The sequence below is a fragment of the Camelus bactrianus genome, chromosome 28 (assembly GCF_048773025.1).
Source record: "Camelus bactrianus isolate YW-2024 breed Bactrian camel chromosome 28, ASM4877302v1, whole genome shotgun sequence".
Lineage (NCBI taxonomy): Eukaryota > Metazoa > Chordata > Mammalia > Artiodactyla > Camelidae > Camelus > Camelus bactrianus.
In genome coordinates this window covers 13,532,448-13,552,384 of record NC_133566.1, presented here as the reverse complement: position 1 = coordinate 13,552,384, position 19,937 = coordinate 13,532,448, and the positions used below count along the sequence as shown (strand labels likewise).

Sequence of the window (19,937 nt, the reverse complement as noted above, 5' to 3'; positions counted from 1 at the left end):
TTCTGTGTCCCATAGATCCCAATCCCTCACCCCCCAATCTAATCAGCTCCCTCAGTGGGTTCTCGTCACCCCCCACATCATCTTTCCTTGTCTTGTTTTCCCATTCCTTCCAGCTACTGCTCCAGTCTCTGACATTTCCCTCCCTCACGGGAGTATCCTCCCTTCTTACTTAACTCGGGGGAAGCATGTAGCGACCTCATAATACACATTCGTGAGAGTGGGACTGCGTGTGTGTCCGGGTGGCAGAGACCTCTGAGCAGGTGGAAGCACTGATGTGGAAGGAAGAAGCAGCCCTGCGATGCTCATTTCCGGCAGGAGCCTCCATTCCCAGGCCGGCTTCCCCAGTCCTGCTGCAGGAGCAGGAACACAGGAGCCTGGTGCTCAAACTCAGCCTGAGACCTTGAAACCCTCATGAGAAGAATAGAGACGATGGAACCTGGTGAGCAGGTGAGAAGTAGGCTCAGCGGCCAGCAACGTGGCATCTCACGGACCACGATTTCTCAGGATGTGACAGATGGACTCCTGCTTTTGGCTCCTTGGGGAAAATGTGCGTGGGTTCCTCTGTTAGCCCTGCTCACTACAGGCTTCAACATTGTTTTCAGGTCAAGTGAGGTACGGGTCTGGGGAGAGGGCCATTCTCTTTCCTTGTGTGGAGACCCCAAGTCCTCCTGGAGCCCGGTGACAGGAGGCTCTGGGAGCATCTGGGAGCATTATTGTCATCCCTGGTGCTGCTGTTCCCACGCAGGGCACCGGAAGCCTGGCAGAGGCAGGTGCATTTCGTGACAGTGTCACCGATACTGCTTTCTAACCACAGATGAGCCACAACACAGATCAGCCAACGTGAGACCAAAATTCTGACTGTAACTTTAATGGGAAAAAATTTTACCTTAGTTAAAAGCTTTCAAACTCTTCTGTTCTCTAGGTAATTATCTGTTATATTACTACTAACTATTGTCCCGATCATAAAGCTGATGCACTGATGGGTGATATGTCGTCTCTGTTTCCTGCCAGCCCCGTCACATTGCCCTCTTCCCTTCCTCCACGTACATCAGCAGCTTGGCCATCCGAACCCTTCTGGCATTGTTGCTTCTGTTTCTGGCTGGCACCCCGGGGGTCACCCACTTATTCCATTTTGAGTTTACCATCCAGGGTGTCAGTTACAGACAGGTTACAGGTGAGCCTTCAGCACGGGTGACATTTCTGTTCTGTATCCTCATGACAAAAGGCATAATGTGAATTTTGCTGTAGTTTTCTTGCTGATGCCAGGGCGGAAAAGAGGATAGAAGTATATCCGTGTTACCAGTCACAGTGCCTCCGGCAAGAACCACTGTAACACCAAAGGCAATTCATTTTCTCACCCTACTTGTGGGCGCAGGATTTGTTTATTCGTGGAGAGACAAGCACACAGTAGAATATAAAAAGTGAATGCCTGTGAGTCTGCAAAAGGATTTTAAAATGGTGATTGCATTCCTATTAAAGTTCAGTCTGGATGTCACAGCAGGAAGGCAGAATCACAGAATTAAATGATGTAGTTTAGAAATAATAGCGCTGCCGTGGGATGAAAGGAGGATGGACCCGGAGGGAGCAAAGGGAGGGGAGAGAAAGATGCTGGTGTGTGTGTTGGGGGGATAGGTTAGCGGAGAGACGGCGAGACCTACGGTCACCAAGCCAAGCCTAACCCCTCTGTGTGAGCCAGTTCCTGAAAGCCTTACCTTTTCTTTCAGAAAGTAAACCTAATGACTCTGAGGAGAGAACTGAGAATTGGGGCAGAGAGGGATTCTCTAAATCTGCAGCCGCCTCAAGGTTCTCACTGGATTTCCTAGTGACTCTCTTTCCTTTTCTGTGAAATACAGTTTGTGATGAAGAAAAAATTTTAATTGAAGTTAATTAGTCAGTTTACAATGTTGTGTTAATTTCTGGTGTACAGCATAGTGATTCAGTTATGTTTGTATATATATTCTTTTTCTTCATATGTTATTACAGGATGCTGAATATAGTTTCCTGTGCTGTACAGTAGGACCTTGTTGTTTATCTACTTTATATACAGTAGTCAGTATCTGTAAATCTCAAACTCCCAATTTATTCTTCCCTAATCCCTTTCCCCTCTGGTAACCATAAGTTTGTTTCCTATGTCTGCCTGTTTTGTAAATAATTCAGTTGTCTTTTTTTTTTTAGATTCCATGTATAAGTGATATCATATGGTATTTGTCTTTCTTTATCTGACTTACTTCACTTAGTATGTTGGTCTCCAGGACCACCCATGTTACTACAAATGGCATTATTTATTCTTTTTTATGGCTGAGTAGTATTCCATCATATAAATATACCACAACGTCTATATCCAGTCATCTGTTCATGGACATTTAGGTTGTTTCCATGTCTTGGCTGTTGTAAATAGTGCTGCTACAAACATTGGAGTGTGTATCTTTTCAAATTAGAATTTTCTCCAGATACATGCCCAGGAGTGGGATTGCTGGGTCATAGGGTAAGTCTATTTTCAGTTGAAAAAAAAATTTTGAAATCCTCTGTACCACCTTTGCATAGGTGGTTCATCTGAGTGGATGCAGAGGTGCCTCCACCACCTTCATTCAAAGGGGAGGGGAGGCTCATGCTGTCAGAATGAAATCAGAATAAGAGGGGTCATTCAGTCCTGTGGAGAAGTCAGACGAGGGCCATCCTACTATTTCCTGTGTTTTACTAGGTATGACGCAGGCTCTTTTTGATACTAATTGTGACCTTCCATTTGATGTAAACAGAGATCCAAGTATAGCATCTTAATGCTAAGAAACCGTTTCCACCAACCCTTAATTCAGGTGCGTGCTGAGCCTTGACAGTAGGTACTTTCTCCCACTGGTGTCACTGCACACAAATAGCCTTTATAAGTTGCACGCAGTTCGCGCTCCCCCAGCACCCCTCCCCTAGCCCCTGGAAGAGACTGGCCAACCTTCGCTGAACCAGCGTGTCTTGCCTTTCTCCATACACTCCCTCCTCTCCAAAGGGCGTTCCCAAGAGCATCTTTGTTTAGCCCAAACCCTTGCCATGTCTGAAGGAGAGAAAAAAGAGAAGTCCTCTTTGCTGTGATCCAGCATAAGATGAGGAAGGGGAAAGGATTCTGTTTCAGTTCAGGTCTGTTTGGATAAACCGCTGCTCTGAACACGGCCACAGCTAACAGCATGTGGGATTCAGCCTTCAAGCTGAACTCTGGGGTCCACGGTTATAATTTGGCACCCAATTCCAACGTATGTGGTTTTTCCACGTTACACCAAGTAATTCTCTGACACCAGCTGGGTATCCTACAGTTCCACTCAGTTCTGATACTTACCTAGAAACAGTGTCAGATCCTACTGGTTGAGAGCTCAATCCTACAAGACCACCTCCCACCCCTTCAGAGGCCAGCTGCAAATCCAGGTTATCACCTGGGCTTCCGACTATAGATTGGAGGTTCCGACAACCCTGTCCTCGGGTTCGGTTAATTTGCTAGACTGCTCCCAGAACTCAGAGAAACAATTTACTTATGAGGTTACTGGTGTGTTACAAAGGATGTGACCTCCGTCTGGAAGAGCCAGAGGGAAGAGTGTATGCATAGGACAGGGGAAAGGGATGAGGCTGGAGATTCCGTGCCCCTCTCCCAAATCTCCATGTGTTCACCAACTTGGAAGCTCTCTGCACCCCATCCTTTCGGGTTTTTATGGAGGCTTCCTTATGTAGGCTTGATTGATTAAATCATAGGCCAGTGGTGGCCAGACTTCAGCCCTCTCTCCCCTCTCCAGGGGCAGGGGGTTGGGACTGAAAGCACCAACCCTTTGATCACATGGTTGGTTCCACTGGCAACCACCTTCTCTCCCTCTGTGCTTCCCAAAGTCGCCTGATTAACATTACCGAAGACACTTTTCTCACCTTCAGCACTTGGGAAATTCCCAGGGTTTTAGGGGCTCTGTACCAGGAAGGGGACAAAGACCAAATCTACATTTACTATAAATGACAGGTCACAGTGGTCTTGTTCCCGCCTCTCAGCCTTATCCAGTCCAACGTTCAGCACCTTCCCCCTCCCAGCAACCCAGACCCCCCCCCACCTTCATGAACCCCCAAATCGCATTTCTAGGGCACTGGCTTTAAGGGGAGGTTTCTCAAAATGGGATCCTGGGACTACCCACACCCAATCCCTGGAGATACTTGGTTTGAAAAAAACGAAAGACAGAGACAGACCCTCAGTGGAGCTGGGGCCCAGAATCTTCATTCCAAGCAGCCCCCAGGCATTCAGAGTTTCAGAATCTCCGTGGTGGGTGGACCCCTGATGTTTCTTTTCTCCCCTCCCTTGTTAAGTAGCAGAAATCAGACAGCTGGGCCCCGAGCCGGACACCCAGAGGAGAACAGAAATGCTTCCTTGTCTCCCCAGCGAGCATCGGGTGTTGGGAGGCCTGGGCTGAAAGGCCGGAAGAAGGAATGGTTCTTCTCCGAGGCGTGGCATTGTAGAAAACCCTGCCTCAGCACCCTGAATTTTGAGGCCTGAAAACAGTTATTATTTTCGCCCTTGTTACCTTCCTTCCCTATTTAAAATGTAATCATTGTCAGAAGGAAGCTGCAGCTCTGCATACCCCTGCCACAGCCTCACACAATAGACGCTAAAAATAGGGCCCTGCCTCCCGGCTCCGCGGAATTCTCCCAATGAAATATATACGCGCGCACATTACTGGAGGTCTGTCCTGTGTCCGTCTCCTGACATCCGTCTTGCCTTTTATTCCCCCCAAATAGCCACTGCTTCTTTTCCGAACGACCTCCTTTTCCTGACGTGCGCTGGTCAGTGGGCAGCGGGGGCCTGGCCTGGGCTCCTCGGCCACTCTTCCTGGGTTTTCTCACTTGATTCCAGTTAGCTGGGGACAGAGCCCGTCCATCTGGAACTTTCTTGGCAAATGTCAGCCTTGCCGGCAGCTGCACCAACACCATCCCGTCCGCCCACCCTCACACCAGCCAGCGAGGTGAGGGCACTTGGAGACCAACTTGAACCTGGGCCTGGCTGGCGGCTGCAGGGGTCGGAGAGCTGGCCAGGCGCTGAGAGGGGAACATTAGGGAGGAGGCCACACGGGGACCCCAGGGAACTCCAGGAGAGGCGGATTACTAACTGGGAGCCCCCAGATGAGCTCCAGGTCTGGAGAGCCAGAGTTTTGCTCAGGCAGACACATCGCGGTCTCGCCGTTCTGGGAAATTCTAACACCCGAAATAGCACGACTTCTTTTAAATTCCTCCTGGCATCTGCCCACAGCCCCCACACCCAGGAAATGGGGGGGGGCTGCTTGGACCCCCTGCAGTGAGCTAGCCCCACTTCACTCCCTCGGGGAGAGCGTATACGCGGGACAAGAAGGCGGTGCCGCCGGAGGCGGGGCTTTCACTGAGCCGGTTCGTTCTCTTCGCCTTTCCCATCTGTGCTGGGGCCCTGCCGTGGCTGCCACGTGTGCCTTCGGTCACAGGCCCACGGGGGGCTCTCCGGCCTCCACCGATGCGAAGCCCTGACCCCACCAGCATCCAGCTCCCCCACCTGGCCTCTAGAAGCCGACTTGTCCCATCCCGCTCCAGGGCCAGGGGCCCCAACACTTCTGGGGCCTCCCCTGGGTCTGGACCTGGTTTGCTTCCCTCTGCAGCACTGCCCTGAGCGCCTCGCTCTGTGAAATGGGCTGAGCAGGCCGGGCCGACTCCACTGTGGTGTCTTAGTCTCCCAAGAAGCCCAGGTCAGTCATGTTAGCCCGGGTTAGTGCCCGTCATCCTCACCACCTTCCCTGGGCACCCCTGGGTGTGCTGTCTCCTGGGCAACAGGGCTGGGTTCCAGAAAAGAGGTGGGAGATGAATCTTCTAAAGCTGACCTGGTGCTCAAAGCAGATAATTGACTCAGTAGGTGAACTTTTGACTTCATCTCTTCACCTGTGGCTCAGCTGGGACTCTGCAGTGACTTCCCCGAGACCCGCACAGTCACTCAGTCCCAGATTCTGTCGGTCCCCTGCTACTGTGTGAGAAACCACTCAGGTCTGTGGGCAGAAAATAACCATTTTATTGTTTCTCATGATCCAGTGGGTTGACTGGGCCTCTGCTGCAAGTTTCTTTTGCTCGTCCTGCGTGGGGTCTCCGGTGGGCCTGCAGTCAGATGGCAGAGCCGTCCAGCGTGGCTCTGCTCTGGTGCTTTGCTGGGGCTGACCAGAAGGCTGGGCCTGCTCATTGAATGGTCACAGAGTCTCTCCATCTGGCTGGCTTAAGCGTTTTACAGCATGGCAGCGGGTTCCAAGAGCAAGCCTTCCCAGGGGGAGGGTATAGCTCAGTGGTAGAGCGTGTGCTTAGCATGCACAAGGTCCTGGGTTCAAGCCCCAGTACCTCCATTAACAAATAAATACATAAACCTAATTACCCACCCCCCTGAAGAATAAAAATAAAAAAGCCAAAAGAAAAAAAAGAGCAAGACTTCCAAGAGAATAAGCCCTACTTTGCAAACCTCTGCTTTCATCCCTCTTGCTGCTGGCCCTTCACTCAAAGCAAGTCACATGGCCAAGTCCAGAGACACCATGGACAGTTCTGGGGGGCAAGCATCCTTTGGAGCCACAAATGTAACCGTCCATCTCTCCATCTCTCCAGTCATTCCACTGATGCCACCCACTCCAGGTTGACAGCGTCCGACACGTTAAACACCATCAGCAAATCTTGGGGCACCTTCACCTCCACCTGCTGCCCTCCACACCCCACCACACCCCAGGCAGCACGTCACTGCATCTGTAAATACGTCAGTGAATCTTAAAATAATTACGCCGAGTGAAACGAGCCAGACAAAAAGAATATATACTTCATGAGTCTGTTTACTTAAGATTCTAGAATGCGCAAGCAAATCTATACTGATAGAAATTAGATCTGTGACTGGGGACAGGGGTGGGGGGGTGGAGAGGGGCTGATTATACAAGAACATCAGAAACTTCAGGGGTGATGGATACGCTCACTACCTTGACTGCGGCGATGGTTTCACAGCTGGCTACTTATGTCACGCCTCGTCATGTTGCACATTTTAAATACGTGCCATTTATTGTGCATCGATTATATTGTCACAAATCTATCTTAACACATTAAGACTGAAGACTGGGTTTAAAAATAATCAGAGTTTTAAAACCTGAGTTAGATGTTTAGAGCCTTTTGTTTTTTTCTTTCTACTTTTACTGATGTAGATATTTAAGGATCTGCGTTTTCCTTTGACCTCTGCTTCAGCTGTAACTCACAGGTTCTGTTGTGTAGTCTTTTTGACTGTTGTTTTCTAAAATTTCTGTGATTTTGGTACACGTTTCTTTTTTGATCTAATAGATGTTTAGGAGAGAGTTAAAAAGTTTCCCACTACATGTGTGTTTATCTTTTTAAAGACTGAATATAGAAGAATATTTTCTGTTGCTCTGTTTTGTGATCAATGTCTGGGTTGACAATAGGATCAGAGGATCTTGCCCAGTAATATTTCTACTTTGGGGAATTTGTTGAGATTTTCACTATGATCTATTCTGTAATCAGTTTTCTTGGGTGTTTCATTGACCCTTGAAAAGAAGGTAAATTCTTCATTTGTAGGAGCTAGATTTTGACACATATCAATGAGATCAAGTTTCTTAATTTTTACTAATTTTTGCTGTTTGATATTAATTCTGACGTGAATTAACAGGGTTGAAAAGTTTCCTACTACCAGTGTGTTTTTTTCCCATCTCTTCTGTAATTTCTGTCTCATGAGAATTGCTGCTATGTGATTTTACACTTAGGTGTTCATGAACGTTTCTGTCTCTATTGTGTGTTGTACCCTTTAGCATCATAATATCCCCGTCTCTGCCCCACACAGTGGTGTTTATCCTGAGCCTCCCCTTCTCTGAAGGCAAACTGACATTTGCTTTCCTTTGGTTTGTGCTTGCCTGGTACATCTTGTTCGTCCTCTTCATTTTCCACCTTCATGGTTCACTGTTTCAGATATGTTGCTTTTAAACAGTGAAAAATTGGGTGATGCTTTATGATACAGTGTGAACATCATTTGATCCCGTTTATATGAGTTAATCCCATTTATATTTGTTGATGTGATAGATGAGTTTGATTTTATATCTGTCATATTATTTTGTTCTTTGAATGTATTTTTATTTAAAAATCTTTCTGTATAAGGTCTGTTTGTTTCCTGGAGGGGTGGGGGTCAGGGGTGAGGAAAAAGAGAGAAGGAGGGCAGAGGGGAGGGGAGGAGAAAAAGCCTCAAGAGAAGTTCTCATATTTAGGAGGATTTGTAATATTGTTGTAATGATTATCTTTATTGTGATATCATCATACAACCCCCTTGGCTGTCTGCTTTTTAAACAGTTTTGAGAAATAATAACTGAGTATGTGCTCCCCTTTCTCCCACCTCTTTTCCACCCCCTGACCTTGCTCAATAACATTATTTGTTAGTTTTTACTTTGGAATCTTAAAAATGTTTCTGTGTGTACATTTGATTGATCTTTAGCTTTAAATTTTTCCTTTGTCTCCCTGGTTTCACAGCTGTGGCAATGATGAACTTCCTGCCATCGCATTTTTTGTTAGCTGTACCATTTCCACGTCATCAGAGCACATACATTTGCGGTCTATTTTGTTACTCTCATTGAGACAGGAGGGAAGGGGGCAGGGCACAGCCATTAAAACAATGACACAGCAATGAGCACCAAGATGGTGGAAGATTCGACTCCCAGTCGACCTTGAATTTCAAGATACTCCCATTAAAATACAATAGGATGCTAAATGGTTGTCCCACAGGGCCATGACCGTTTCAAGTCTGACTGTAAAAGGCCAAAAAGCAGTGGATGGCCTGGTTCCTGGGACTCCCAGCCCCTTCCCCAAAGTAGTTGGGATAATTCTCCCACTTGTCAGCATATGAAATTACTGAGCCCATAAAACCAACAACCCCACACCTCGTGGCTAGTCTCCTTTTTCCTAGCCAACCCCATGCTCTGAGTCCGCTGTTCTCCCTTCCATGTCAGATGGCCCCCATTCTGTTTATGGAATGTGTGTCTCCTAAGCCTTTCCCTTGCCTTCTGAGATGGCCTGCACTCTGTCTATGGAGTGTGCGCCTCTCCAAGTATATCTACTTTTGCTCAACTATGGCTCACTCTTGAATTCTTTCCTGCGCAAAGTCAAGGGCCCTCACTTGGCAGGGCATGTCCCAGGGACTCGACCGAGACCTGGGACACAGCCATCCTCTCATGCCCCACAGTTTTTCCTGTATCATAATCCCCACATTTCATTTACTCTTAGATCTAAACTAAATGTAGTCAATACTTACGGTAAGACATTTGGCTAAAGTTTCCGTAGCTGACTCTCAGTTGGCCAAAGTCCATTTTCTGGTCTTTTCCTCAAGAAAGTTCATGGGAACAATACTTTCCGAGTTCTCACATGTTCAAACAGTTTGCTAGAGTCTTTATAATCATCGAACAGCTTGGATGATATATAATTTTTGGTTTACGCTTTTCCTTAAATATCTTCTAGATGTCTATTCTCTTCTAAGGTGAAATGCTGTTTTGGCTAAGTCTGAGTTCAACCTGACTTCTTTGTTCTTTGTAAGTGTCTTACTTTTTTATGCTTTATGCCCTAAGGATACTTTCTGTAAGTCCAGTAACTTGAGTAGACTCTGTCTCTCATCTGGAGACTGTCCTGAATCAGGTTTCCCTGGTACATGGTGTGAACGTTCAATAAATAGAGTCAAGTTTTGTTTGATTTTAGGCAATTCTTTTGAATTATACTTTAAAATATTTGCTACATTGGATTGCTTTGGTCTCTCAGGGACTCCAATTTTGAGTGTGTTGGCTTTCCTTTGACTTCTTGCCATCAGTGTCATTTTCTCTCTAATTCTTTTAAATTCCTTATCTCTAGTTCATTTACTTTGCATTTTGTGTTTCTGCCATTTGCTTCCCTGACGGTATTTTCCACATTGACTTTGCCCGCTTTTACTCCTTCCAGTTTTGTCTTCATTCATGCCCTGGCTTTATTTTTTTCTACTTCTTTCCTGGGTCTTCTGGCCCTGTCTTATCACCTCTCACTGCCTTGTCATCTTTTATTTGAGTTCCTGCTTTTGTGCTTTGTGGTTTCCCTTTAGAGAAAAAGTTGTTTTGTTAAGATTTTTTGGTTCTGTTTCGCTTTTAATTCATGGTAAAGTGTTTGATCATGCCTTTATGCCTTCCAGGCTGCATTCTTCTGATGCATGTCCTTCTGTTGACATGATTTGCTGCTCTTTGTGTCTTATGTTTGTATCAAAGGTGTTCTGTTTCCTTTTAGATTGCTTACAGAGCATATCGGTCTAACTTTCATAGATAAAGCTTTTTTTTTGCAAAAAGTTCTGACTAGGAGTGGGGCAAGAACAGCCTTCTACAAGTCTTAATCCCAAAGGATCTTTCTTTCTCTGTTTCTCAGAGATGGACTGCTCCCTGAAAATATTGTGTGACTCTTTGTAGGGTTCTCCCTTCTCAGCTCCTCCAAGTCAAACTTGGTCTCTGAAGGCTTCTGCTGCCCATCCTAGGACCTCCAGTTCCTTCACTAGCCAGTGCAGACAAGGTGCAGGTGAGCATCTCACCTTCAGGGAGTATAGTCTTGCTTGCACTTTCTAAGCCCTGCTGCCACTGGACCCCAGACACTCCTGCACCTCTTCCTGTGGGGTTTCTGCTCTCAGCAGCCCTTACACATGTTTTGGAGTCTACAGATGATATCTGCCTCTACGTTGCAGTGCAAATGAAGCTGTGTGTGCTTTCCACAAGGAGAGGGAACACAGCACCCTGCTCATTTCCAAATCTGATCATTTGGGGGACTTGACGCTGACCTTCCATGCTCTTTCCCCAAGGCATTTAGCAAGGTGCAACTGGAGGCGTGATGGACGTTCTTTCTTCCTTCTTCACTTTCCTTCCCCTTCTCTCTGGCTCCAGCACCACTGTTAAGGCAGGTGACGTACATTAGTGAAGAGGATGGTCAATGAGGACACCCAGGAGTGGCAGGAGTTGTAGCAAAGAACACATGTGTCATCTAAAAGCCTTCAATATCAACTAAGGGGAAACACACACACACACACACACACACACACACACACACACATGCACACATGTGGACTGAATAGGACACATTGGCAGACCTTTGGTGTACCATCCGGTCTAAACAGTTTCTAGGGTCCTTCTCTGTTCTCTTGCATCAGGAGCCCACCAGGACTGTATACTGTCTTGGTGGTTTCTCTACCCTCCTCTCACCCCAAGGCCATCCTTGATGCTGACTTCATCTGGTCACAATGAGTTTGTGGAGAGACCTTGTTTTTTGCACCTACCCTACCACCCCCGCCCCCTCATTTTGGCCCAGTTCCAGTCCCATCTCTTTGCCTTTAACAGGTACTTTTCTATTGTGGACATCCTTAACCCAGGCAGCTCTGTGCAGGCTGGAGTTGTCCTGGGCACACACACCACCTCGGAGGCTCTAGTTGATTCCAAAGTTAGACTGTGCCCTCCCCTACCTCCCAGTCTCCATGCTTCCACGCAGAGTGGAGACAGCAGCGTGGGCCAGCCCTGTGTGGAGAGAGAAGACTGAGTGATGGACAGAAGGAGACGGGGGATGCTAACTTAACAGAGCAGCCTGGGTGGGCCCAGAGGGGAACTGAGGACAGGCCCAGGAGGGGCGGCCTGTGCCCCTGCATGCCACCTGGGGCTCTGCACGGGGGTTTCCGGGCTGCTGTGTGGCTCCAACAGCCCTGGAACAAAGTTGGAATGTTGTTGGACAGCAGCCTCGGCAGGACAAGGGGCCAAGTGTTCTGGACACGTACCAGCAATAAACAGACTGCCATGAAATAGATCAAGAATCCCTTCCAATTAGGACAGTTGTGTGGGTTTAAAAAAAAAATTTTTTTTTCTTGAAGGAAGAAAGGGAACAAAATGCAAAAATCTGTTCTTTTCTTCCAAAAGTATTTAAGTAGCAAATAAGCAAGGTGTCAGGACTGGGAAAGCCTTCTGTCTAGGCTCCCAGTAAATGAACTTGCCTTTTGGTAAAGAGCTTGAGTTAAAATTAAACAGATACATATGCATCGCTTGCAATAGGTTGATCCTGCAGGCAACGCCTTAAAAAGAAATCTGAACATTTTCCTGAGTAGGGCAAGCAAAGAGAATCAAACAGTCCCTCCTCCAGAAATCCAGAAACAGCGCTCTCCTTCCACAGCAGAGGAAGTTTCTCAGCGCGGCCCACCACATGTCCTCCTGATCTGAAAGCAGACGGCACAGGCCTTTCTCCAGGTGCTTCTGAGCAAAGGCACTTAGCGTGCTCCTGGCGACAAAATCAAGTGTCTAGGACTGCCACACCCACCCCACGTTCGACCCCTCCCCGGAATCTTCCGAGTCTGCAGAAACATCTTTAGTCTTTATATCAATTTCCTTTGTTGGCCCATTTTGATGTAAATTTGAATCCAGTTTCAAATTCCAATCTAGACTCTGTATTCTCAAGACTGAGAGCAGTGCTGGCTCATGGTTGATGCTCAGCAGACATCTGGTGCGCGGATGAATTACGCGCCTTGCCACTGCGTCCTGTCTTCTAGCTTCCTTCCCGCGCCTGCTTCCAACCATAACTGAGTCATTGAAAACCTGATTCCAGGGAGGTCAGTTTTCTTCGGTATGGTCACAGGCACCGCCCAGCGGAAGGCCATCAGGGACTGTAGGGAGGGCCGATGTGAAGGCTTGCCTGACACCCAGCTTTTCGCCCCACAGAAGCAAGCGCCATGTCAGGCTGACTCTGGAGACACTGGCAGATGTTACAAACAGCCTGACCAACGAAGGCTTAGGAAGACAAGTCGCTTTTAGAACGAACTCATCACCAAGGGCAAGCTGTCTAGAAGTATGGTGGTGGGGCTGGGGAGGGGCAGGGCTCAGCCATTAAAGGAACAACACAGCAGTTAGCACCAAGGTGGCAGAAATGCCAACTCCCAGTAGACCTGGAGGCCCAAGATGGCGGGAGCTTGAGCTTCATTATACACGTCGTTAACGTACTAGCCTGGTGAATGACATACCCACAGGCACCGTGACAGTTCCAAGGCTGACGTGAGAGGTCAGGGAGAGGGTGGTGGCCCAGTTCCTAGGAATCCCGGCCCCTTCCCCAAGGTAGCTGGAATAACCAATCCACCTGTTAGCATATAAAAACTCGCAACACAGCGCCTCACGGGCCACTCGCTCTCCGGCCTTCTGAGACTCACACTCTGTCTGTGGAGTGTGTATCTCTCTAAACAAATCTCCTTTTACTCAACTATGTCTCACTCCTGAATTCTTTACTGCGTGAGGCCGGGGACCCTCACTTGGCGGGGCATGTCCCAGGCACTCAACTGAGACCCAGGACACAGCCGTCCTCTTGCGCCCCCCACATTTTCCTGTATCAGAGGGAGGCTGTCTGCACTCGATCCCAGGACAAGTCACGGAGGGGTGGACAACCACAGGTGTTTTTTTTTTCACACGCAAACCTGTTTCATGATCCCTACATTCTTATTCATTGCTTCTCTAAGTAGACAGACCACTTGAACTTCACTGTAGGGTCTGGACTGACTTGGCCCAGGGAAGGGAGGTGCCTGGCACCGTCACACACGGAGGGGAGGAAGAAGCCAAGGGCCCCAGGGCCACTGGTGCAGAGCACAGCTTCTTTGTCCCTCAGCATTGCCACGGCGCTGGATTTTCCCCCAGAACAGCAACACAAGTCAGGCCCCCAAAGAAGCCTGCTGCTCTAAGACCATCTGCTTGATGCATGGACCCCCCAGTTCCATTATGTGTGCCTTCTGTCCTTCAGCAGCCCCAAGCCTGTCCGCACCCTTGCCCCCAGGCTGGCAGCTCCGCCCTTTGGGCACCTGGCTTTTTTGCCAGCAGGAAGGCCCACCAGGACTCCCGGGCACTGGATATCTGCCCTCCCTGCTCCCGTCTCCCAGAAGCACCATTTGGCTCATTTACACTTTGCCTTGTGTGCACCTGGCAAGTACTCCGCCGTCCCCGACACCAACCTTATCACCTCCTTGCCGCTTGCGTGGAAGTGGCCCATGGGATGCGTTTCAACTAAAACCTTTGGTGAGTAACGTGGAAGTCTGCAGGCACCGGGAGTCGCTTCCCCTTAGTTGTGGGAAAACCGGAGGCCCTTTTTCCCTGTCAGGCCTTTCCAATCATCAGTGCAGCTCCTCGGGAAGCAGTGTTAGCTCTTGTTCCTGGAGTGCTGCGTGGGAGCTGGGCGAGATGCTGGGAGGTAATAGAAAATAAATATTTGTCTCTGCCCCCGGTTCCTGGCACTAGCTCCTAAAGCCCTTGTAATTCCCTACGTGATAAGAACACTAGGAACATCTCTTTTCCTAAGGGGGCGACTCTCCGTGGGTTCCTGGAAGGGGGCTGGTCACTGGCAAGATTAAACCGTGATTAGAAGCTTGGAGTTTTCAGCCCCACCCCATCCTCCAGAAGGGGGAGAGGGGCTGGAAATGGAGTTAATAATTGATCATGCCTCCGTGAAAAAGCCACCATAAAACCCCAATAGTAGGCGGTTCAGAGAGCTTCCAGGGTGACTGACACGTGCACGCTGGGAGGGTGACGCACCCCGACTGCCCCCGAAGCCTCGCCCTGTGCATCTCTTCCTCTGGCTCTCATCTGTATCCTCTGTCATTTCTTTGAGTAGACTCATAAACATCTAAGTAGGTGTTTCCCTGAGTTCTGTGAGCTGCTCCAGCAAATTAGGCAGGGGTCTTGGAATTTCTGATTTGCAGCCAAATTGGACCGAAGTTGTGGGGAATCTGAGACCTCCCACCTGCAACTGGCGTCTGAAGTGGGTGGGAACAGTCTCATGGGACGGGAGCCCCCACCTGTGGGATCTGATTCTCTCTCCAGGCAGTGTCAGAACTTCCCAGTAACAGTTCTAGGACCCCCCGCTGGTGTCACAGAGAATTGTTTGGTGTGGGGCCCTCCCCCTGGCATCTGCTGTCAGAAGTGTTGAGAGTGTTCTGTGTGAGCAGGAAAGGAGACACAGGAAGAGAAAGATGGAGAAAACTGGGCTTTTCCCTACAAAGGAGACTGACTTTTTCCTTTATAGGTGCATCAGTGTTTGCCAGACACGTCCATTTCAGAGAGGTCTGCCAGGAACGTTCAGGGGACGTGATTCATTTTGGCCACATTTGGTATTTGGCTTTACATTCCATGAAGTTTACCACCTTGCAGTATAATTTTCTTAAAAATCCGAGGGGATTTTTAATGGATTTTAGTGTGTTTCAAGGATGTCATTAAGGCAAGAGCTATGACTCACAGAAACCACAAGCTATTTATGACGCAGTTTTTATTTCCATTGTTAAAACCCCACTCAGTGTCCTCAAACCTCGCTATAAAGGGGATACAGAGTACCATCTAGCTTCTAAACTTTCCTAATCCAGGCCTCTCCTTGAGAATGTCCAAATCTCACACTGTTCCCACCCCGACCTCAGATCCTGAAAGATTCCCAGCTGGAAACCACTATCCATTTATTTGCACATTTCCTCCCAAAAAACTTCTGTTTAACTTTACTTTGGGTAGTTTACACTGCAAGCACTAATAGCTTTTTTAAAATTTTTAAATTTTTTTATTGAAGTGTAGTTGATGTACAATGTTAGTTTGAGGTACAGCAAAGTGGTTTAGATATATATACATATACATATATATATATATAAAATTCTTTTCCATTGTGTGTTATTATAAGAAACTGAGCAAGGGCTAACAGCTTTTTAATCTGCTTTTTAGTACTAAATGTTTCTACCATACTGATATGCTTTTTTTGCATCACTCATGCCTCCTTCTGTGACTCTGACTGGGGCTGAAATCGGACCCTCACCTCCTAGACAATCCTTGTTCTAAGAAACAACTTCCCGTTAGCAAAACGAAGAGTCAGGGTTTTGAGTGTTGCTTTTGCAGGCATTTTACCTGGACCGGCTCCACTTCCTGCAGGGAGAGAAGAGGGTGAGGGGTTGGTGGGGAAGCAGCCATGACAGCACCAGCCAGAATTTCCTGGAACAAATGAGTTGGGAAAATCATCAGCAAATCTGGATCGTTTAGAAAGGGTTCAAGTTACCCACGGCCACTGGACCACTCCCGCCTGCCTGCCCCACTTCTCCCTGCCGCCCGGGTTTTAATTTCAGAAAAAAATTGAGAAGCATGCTTAGATATTACCGTGTCATCAGCAGCCTTTTCCTGGTCAGTGTTCTCACGGACGTTTGTAGGAATCAGCTGTAGCTGCACCGCTCACTACCGCACCACTCAGTGGCTTAAAGCAATATCGACTTACTGTTACAGCTGAATTACCCCTGCCTTTGGTTTTCTGACTCTTTGATGTCCAAGAGGGCTAACTCCTAGAAACAGCAAGTGACCCACCTGCATGGGGGCATTTCAGATGCAGACCAACCAACCCAGAGCTCACGGCCTCACTGCCTCCTTTATGGGGAGGCTCCCACCCTCTGGACCACTGTCGTCTGTCCTAATCATTCCAGGGCCAGGTGCCAGAGAGCTGGGGACAGCCCTCATGCCCCAGAGCCCACCGAAATCATCCAGACTAGCAAATCCTAAGCCTGTTACCCTGCCTCGCCCATTCTTCCCATGGAAACCATGGTAAAGGCTGTTGCCCACGTTCCCCCCAACCCCCTGCACCCTGACTGACCCTGGTGCTTCCTCATGTGGCCCCACCATGGACTGGCATGCCCTTTCTCTTGGGATCTGTGCGTATAACACACTCTTTTCAGTGGCAGCCATGCCCCAATCTGTTGGCCTCACAATACCTGAATCATAGTAAAACCTGTATTTTAAAAGCTACAGTTTGCAGGTCAACGAGGCAGCTCTGCAGGATTCAGTGGGGTGTCTGCAGGCAGCTGTGGGTCCAGCAGGCAGCTCCGCTGATCTTCACTGCGCTGCCTTGTTTGTGTGGGGATTCGCTGCTTTGTGGCTGTAAACTTCTGGAATGTTCACGGCTGGGCCAGCTGGGCTCCCCGTCCTGTGGTCTCTCTCCTTCCAGCAGGCCAGCCTGGGCGTGGTCACAGGGCAGTGGCAGGGAGCCAAGGGAGTAGGAGTGGGCAGGACCTCTTCAGACCCCAGCTTAGAATGGGCACACACCACTTTCCCTGCATCCTATTGGCCGAAGCAAGTCACAAAGCAGCCTAGATTCAGCAGGGAGGGGAAGAAACAGACTCGGCCTTTTGACGAAGGGGCTGCAGAGTCACACGGAAAGTGGTGTGGGTGCAAGGAACGGTGGAGAAATGGAGACATTCGTTCCACTGTTTTGCTCAAAATGTTTTGCTCAAAAGAGAAAATTACCTAAAACACAGTTTCCCCCCATGGACTCAAATAAGGGCATTTACATTTTAAATTACAAAAGGAAAAAAGGAAAAGGTGGCTTGTGTGTGAAAAATTCTTCACGGTTCCCACAGAACTAGAATGAGATGGCATTTCATTTCATCACTTCAGTGGGAGGAATCCCATCAACATAAATGATGGGGACAAAATATGGCCCTCAGACTGGGAATCCCTTGGGATCATCATTAAAATGCAGGTTCCTGGCCCCAGAACATCTAATTCAGGTCCAGGAGTCTTCATGTTAATGAGCACCTCAGGGAACTCAATGCAGGTGATCCTAAAAACCTTTGAAAAATGCTGGTGTCGAAAAGTGTGTGTGTGTGTGTGATAGCATCTCCCTTTTACAAAAAGGAAACTAACGGTCTAAGGCTTAGACCTGTTTGGTGACCTGTTCAAGTTCACTTGGACGATTAACTTCAGAGCTAGGATTAGCACCCAAGTCTCTTAGCTTCTGACCTGTGAGGTGTGGTTTGAGGGGTGCAGAGAGCCCCCATTCCCCTTAAAAACATTTCCATCGAGGTCTTGCCACAATGCCCGAGAGTCTCCCATCAGCCATCCTTGGTCTCCTCTTCTATGTGAGCAAGATTATCACCCCCTTCCAAACCTTGCAAGAGGTCTAGACCTACAGGCACTGGCAAGGTAGGGGCACAGGGAAGGCGAACATGTAAAACCTGCTGGCCTGAAAGCCTCACACCTCAGCGTGGTCCTGGAGGAGCAAGCGGTGAAAAGAGAGCAGGAGGGAGAGAGGAGGAGGAGGAAGGGGAACACCTCTGCGGTCCGTCCTCTCTCTGCACGGGTGGATCCTCGTACCGCCACGACCATGGGGCTGTCACCGTGCCCATTTTACACGTGGAGAAGCAGGACGCACAGAGGCTCAGGCACATTTCCCAGTGGAGGACTGGATCCTGCCTCTTCTTCCCTCCTCCTGGAAAATGATGCTTGACAAATAGAAATAACAGGCATGGATGGTTTCCTCTGGAAGAGAAGTGAGGAATCAGCTCACTTTTAAGATAAATTAAGTCTTTCAGCTTGCTGTGGCAAATGACACCCAGGACAAACACCCAGATGGGAATTTGTGATCACACAGTTCCACCCTGACTGCCCTTAGACACGCACAGTGTTGTCAGGACAACAAAAATGTGCTTCTGTGCCCAGTCTGCTCAGAGTTGTACAGTGTCTAACTGCTCCTCACAGTGAGTAAGAAAATAATCCTCGTCAGCTTGCCATTGGCTCTCATCATTGGCCGGGTTGTCCCCTTGGGGCTCTGTCACCACCTCCGATGGTGTGTTAGGTTCTCAAAGAGGATGTGTGTGTATGCTACATTATTATCTCTCAATAGATAAAGAGATAAATAGGTTATTTCCACCTATCTGTCTAGTGATCTGTCGATCTATCATCTAATCTATCATCTATAGAGAGATTTATCTTAAGAAATTGGCTCACGCCATTGTGGGACTGGCTAGTCCAAAATCTGCAGGGCAGGCTGGCTGGAGCCGGAGGGAAGAGCTGGTGTTGCAGTTTAAGTCTGAAGGCTATCAGCTGGCAGAGTTCTTTCTTCACTCTGGGAAGACCTTATTCTTTTTTCTATTAAGACCCTCAGCTGACTGGACGAGGTCCATGCTCATTCTGGAGGGTAATCTGCTTTACTCAGAGTCTCCTGATGTGAATGTTAATCTCATCTAAAAATACCTTCACAGCAACATCTAGACTGGGGTTTGTCCGGAACTGGGTACCACAGTCTAGGGAGGCTGACAGATGAAATTAACTCTCACAGCTGAACAGAGTATCCAGCGATGAGGGTGGGGATCTGTGTTTAGAAACAGGCTTATTGCTGAGCTGGACTTGATGGGAGGAAAACAGGACACAGGTGCCACCCCAGCAACTCCTGCCTCTGAAACTCAGCAGAGTCGAGGCCGGGAGCTGGTGTGGCCTCCCGGAGAGCAAGCCGAGTCCTTCCAACTGTGCTTGAGCAGCTGGCTCTCACTGCAGGTAGGAGACGGCGTGGCTCTGCTGACAGCTGTGTTATTCCCCCACCCAGCCCCCTCCTTGTGTGGGCCGCACACCCTGTCCTCCCAAAGACACACCCAGCAACACACCCCAGAGAGACCCCCAGGGGCCTCAAAGTGACCAGGGCCCTGGATTGTTCTGGATTGTTCCCCCTTGGCAGTGTGCATTCAGCCGACCGGAGCCGCTGGAGCCCTGGTGCTAGGAGTGTGACAGAAGAGCCGGGGCAAGTCCAACAGGGGTGCTTTCAAGCAGCGTGAACCCCAGGGAAATGTTGGAGCACCGAGGGAAATAGGGAAGCGACCTCTTTTGGAGGGGGTGGAGAAACCGTGGAGGAGGTGGGGGTGGGTGGAGCTGCTGGCCAGTCAGGGGAGATGGGGGGAGGGGGAGGGAGGACGAGCTGGAGAGGAGGAGGGCAGAGAAGGGTGGGGACCCTCCGCAACAGTGGACTCCGGCTCTGGTCTCCGGACAAACAGGACAGAATGAACTGGAGACGTGTCATCTGGAGCCCCGGGGGTCCGGGCTTAACTGGGGCTGACAGCAATGCTGGACGTCACTATCTGGCTATTGCTGGTGAAAGTCGGA

The 19,937-nt window shown here is 48.8% G+C and overlaps 2 protein-coding genes and 1 non-coding gene across 3 annotated transcripts in view; all 3 read left to right on the top strand.

Moving 5' to 3' along the window:
* RPL31 (ribosomal protein L31) overlaps positions 1-19,937 on the top strand; it is a 311,150-nt gene that overhangs the window by 84,531 nt on the left and 206,682 nt on the right. The gene's annotated exons all lie outside the window — the stretch shown is intronic.
* NPAS2 (neuronal PAS domain protein 2) overlaps positions 1-19,937 on the top strand; it is a 264,189-nt gene that overhangs the window by 45,665 nt on the left and 198,587 nt on the right. The gene's annotated exons all lie outside the window — the stretch shown is intronic.
* TRNAA-AGC (transfer RNA alanine (anticodon AGC)) lies at positions 6,290-6,362 on the top strand. Its single transcript has one exon. It is a non-coding gene; the product is annotated as a tRNA-Ala (tRNA).